Below are 4,968 nucleotides of genomic sequence, written 5' to 3'. Positions count from 1 at the left end.
GTTTTGACACAGTATCACAGTTTGAACCTATTGTGTCAAAACTAGCGTTTTCTCATTGAGTTACGTTGGTTTTGACACAGTATCACCTATTGTGTCAAAACTAGCGTTTTCTCATTGAGTTACGCTAGTTTTGACACAGTATCACCTATTGTGTCAAAACTAGCGTTTTCTCATTGAGTTACGCTAGTTTTGACACAGTATCACATTGACCTATTGTGTCAAAACTAGCGTTTTCTCATTGAGTTACGCTTGTTTTGACACAGTATCACCTATTGTGTCAAAACTAGCGTTTTCTCATTGAGTTACGCTCGTTTTGACACAGTATCACCTATTGTGTCAAAACTAGCGTTTTCTCATTGAGTTACGCTCGTTTTGACACAGTATCACCTATTGTGTCAAAACTAGCGTTTTCTCATTGAGTTACGCTGTTTTGACACAGTATCACCTATTGTGTCAAAACTAGCGTTTTCTCATTGAGTTACGCTAGTTTTGACACAGTATCACCTATTGTGTCAAAACTAGCGTTTTCTCATTGAGTTACGCTGTTTTGACACAGTATCACCTATTGTGTCAAAACTAGCGTTTTCTCATTGAGTTACGCTTGTTTTGACACAGTATCACCTATTGTGTCAAAACTAGCGTTTTCTCATTGAGTTACGCTAGTTTTGACACAGTATCACAGGTTTGAACCTATTGTGTCAAAACTAGCGTTTTCTCATTGAGTTACGTTGGTTTTGACACAGTATCACCTATTGTGTCAAAACTAGCGTTTTCTCATTGAGTTACGCTAGTTTTGACACAGTATCACAGTTTGACCTATTGTGTCAAAACTAGCGTTTTCTCATTGAGTTACGCTGTTTTGACACAGTATCACCTATTGTGTCAAAACTAGCGTTTTCTCATTGAGTTACGCTCGTTTTGACACAGTATCACCTATTGTGTCAAAACTAGCGTTTTCTCATTGAGTTACGCTGTTTTGACACAGTATCTTGAACCTATTGTGTCAAAACTAGCGTTTTCTCATTGAGTTACGCTGGTTTTGACACAGTATCACCTATTGTGTCAAAACTAGCGTTTTCTCATTGAGTTACGCTTGTTTTGACACAGTATCACCTATTGTGTCAAAACTAGCGTTTTCTCATTGAGTTACGCTAGTTTTGACACAGTATCACCTATTGTGTCAAAACTAGCGTTTTCTCATTGAGTTACGCTGTTTTGACACAGTATCACCTATTGTGTCAAAACTAGCGTTTTCTCATTGAGTTACGCTGTTTTGACACAGTATCACCTATTGTGTCAAAACTAGCGTTTTCTCATTGAGTTACGCTAGTTTTGACACAGTATCACCTATTGTGTCAAAACTAGCGTTTTCTCATTGAGTTACGCTTGTTTTGACACAGTATCACCTATTGTGTCAAAACTAGCGTTTTCTCATTGAGTTACGCTAGTTTTGACACAGTATCACAGTTTGAACCTATTGTGTCAAAACTAGCGTTTTCTCATTGAGTTACGTTGTTTTGACACAGTATCACCTATTGTGTCAAAACTAGCGTTTTCTCATTGAGTTACGCTAGTTTTGACACAGTATCAACCTATTGTGTCAAAACTAGCGTTTTCTCATTGAGTTACGTTGTTTTGACACAGTATCACCTATTGTGTCAAAACTAGCGTTTTCTCATTGAGTTACGCTCGTTTTGACACAGTATCACCTATTGTGTCAAAACTAGCGTTTTCTCATTGAGTTACGCTCGTTTTGACACAGTATCACCTATTGTGTCAAAACTAGCGTTTTCTCATTGAGTTACGCTAGTTTTGACACAGTATCACCTATTGTGTCAAAACTAGCGTTTTCTCATTGAGTTACGCTTGTTTTGACACAGTATCACCTATTGTGTCAAAACTAGCGTTTTCTCATTGAGTTACGCTAGTTTTGACACAGTATCACCTATTGTGTCAAAACTAGCGTTTTCTCATTGAGTTACGCTGTTTTGACACAGTATCACCTATTGTGTCAAAACTAGCGTTTTCTCATTGAGTTACGCTAGTTTTGACACAGTATCACCTATTGTGTCAAAACTAGCGTTTTCTCATTGAGTTACGCTGTTTTGACACAGTATCACCTATTGTGTCAAAACTAGCGTTTTCTCATTGAGTTACGCTGTTTTGACACAGTATCACCTATTGTGTCAAAACTAGCGTTTTCTCATTGAGTTACGCTAGTTTTGACACAGTATCACAGTTTGAACCTATTGTGTCAAAACTAGCGTTTTCTCATTGAGTTACGTTGGTTTTGACACAGTATCACCTATTGTGTCAAAACTAGCGTTTTCTCATTGAGTTACGCTCGTTTTGACACAGTATCACCTATTGTGTCAAAACTAGCGTTTTCTCATTGAGTTACGCTGTTTTGACACAGTATCACCTATTGTGTCAAAACTAGCGTTTTCTCATTGAGTTACGTCGTTTTGACACAGTATCACCTATTGTGTCAAAACTAGCGTTTTCTCATTGAGTTACGCTGTTTTGACACAGTATCACCTATTGTGTCAAAACTAGCGTTTTCTCATTGAGTTACGCTGTTTTGACACAGTATCACCTATTGTGTCAAAACTAGCGTTTTCTCATTGAGTTACGCTCGTTTTGACACAGTATCACATTTGAACCTATTGTGTCAAAACTAGCGTTTTCTCATTGAGTTACGTCGTTTTGACACAGTATCACCTATTGTGTCAAAACTAGCGTTTTCTCATTGAGTTACGCTAGTTTTGACACAGTATCTTGACCTATTGTGTCAAAACTAGCGTTTTCTCATTGAGTTACGCTGGTTTTGACACAGTATCACCTATTGTGTCAAAACTAGCGTTTTCTCATTGAGTTACGCTAGTTTTGACACAGTATCACAGTTTTGAACCTATTGTGTCAAAACCAGCGTTTTCTCATTGAGTTACGCTTGTTTTGACACAGTATCACCTATTGTGTCAAAACTAGCGTTTTCTCATTGAGTTACGCTAGTTTTGACACAGTATCACCTATTGTGTCAAAACTAGCGTTTTCTCATTGAGTTACGCTCGTTTTGACACAGTATCACCTATTGTGTCAAAACTAGCGTTTTCTCATTGAGTTACGCTCGTTTTGACACAGTATCACCTATTGTGTCAAAACTAGCGTTTTCTCATTGAGTTACGCTAGTTTTGACACAGTATCACATTTGACCTATTGTGTCAAAACTAGCGTTTTCTCATTGAGTTACGTTGTTTTGACACAGTATCACCTATTGTGTCAAAACTAGCGTTTTCTCATTGAGTTACGTTGGTTTTGACACAGTATCACAGGTTTGAACCTATTGTGTCGAAACCAGCGTTTTCTCATTGAGTTACGCTCGTTTTGACACAGTATCACCTATTGTGTCAAAACTAGCGTTTTCTCATTGAGTTACGCTGTTTTGACACAGTATCACCTATTGTGTCAAAACTAGCGTTTTCTCATTGAGTTACGCTGTTTTGACACAGTATCACCTATTGTGTCAAAACTAGCGTTTTCTCATTGAGTTACGTTGGTTTTGACACAGTATCACCTATTGTGTCAAAACTAGCGTTTTCTCATTGAGTTACGTTAGTTTTGACACAGTAGAAAAGTTTTGAACCTATTGTGTCAAAAGTAGCGTTTTCTCATTGATTTACGTTGGTTTTGACACAGTATCACCTATTGTGTCAAAACTAGCGTTTTCTCATTGAGTTACGCTAGTTTTGACACAGTATCACCTATTGTGTCAAAACTAGCGTTTTCTCATTGAGTTACGTTGGTTTTGACACAGTATCACCTATTGTGTCAAAACTAGCGTTTTCTCATTGAGTTACGCTAGTTTTGACACAGTATCACTTTGACCTATTGTGTCAAAACTAGCGTTTTCTCATTGAGTTACGTTGTTTTGACACAGTATCACCTATTGTGTCAAAACTAGCGTTTTCTCATTGAGTTACGCTCGTTTTGACACAGTATCACCTATTGTGTCAAAACTAGCGTTTTCTCATTGAGTTACGTTCGTTTTGACACAGTATCACCTATTGTGTCAAAACTAGCGTTTTCTCATTGAGTTACGTTAGTTTTGACACAGTATCACATTTGAACCTATTGTGTCAAAACAAGCGTTTTCTCATTGAGTTACGCTTGTTTTGACACAGTATCACCTATTGTGTCAAAACTAGCGTTTTCTCATTGAGTTACGCTGTTTTGACACAGTATCACCTATTGTGTCAAAACTAGCGTTTTCTCATTGAGTTACGCTAGTTTTGACACAGTATCACCTATTGTGTCAAAACTAGCGTTTTCTCATTGAGTTACGTCAGTTTTGACACAGTATCACTTTGACCTATTGTGTCAAAACTAGCGTTTTCTCATTGAGTTACGCTGTTTTGACACAGTATCACCTATTGTGTCAAAACTAGCGTTTTCTCATTGAGTTACGCTGTTTTGACACAGTATCACCTATTGTGTCAAAACTAGCGTTTTCTCGTTGAGTTACGCTAGTTTTGACACAGTATCACAGTTTGAACCTATTGTGTCAAAACTAGCGTTTTCTCATTGAGTTACGTTTGTTTTGACACAGTATCACCTATTGTGTCAAAACTAGCGTTTTCTCATTGAGTTACGCTCGTTTTGACACAGTATCACCTATTGTGTCAAAACTAGCGTTTTCTCATTGAGTTACGTCGTTTTGACACAGTATCACCTATTGTGTCAAAACTAGCGTTTTCTCATTGAGTTACGCTGTTTTGACACAGTATCACCTATTGTGTCAAAACTAGCGTTTTCTCATTGAGTTACGCTCGTTTTGACACAGTATCACTTGACCTATTGTGTCAAAACTAGCGTTTTCTCATTGAGTTACGCTGTTTTGACACAGTATCACCTATTGTGTCAAAACTAGCGTTTTCTCATTGAGTTACGCTAGTTTTGACACAGTATCAC

This window comes from Scophthalmus maximus, chromosome 10 (genome assembly GCF_022379125.1).
Source record: "Scophthalmus maximus strain ysfricsl-2021 chromosome 10, ASM2237912v1, whole genome shotgun sequence".
NCBI classification, from domain to species: Eukaryota; Metazoa; Chordata; class Actinopteri; order Pleuronectiformes; family Scophthalmidae; genus Scophthalmus; species Scophthalmus maximus.
The sequence above is the reverse complement of the archived record's forward strand: the minus strand, read 5'-3'. Positions refer to the sequence as shown.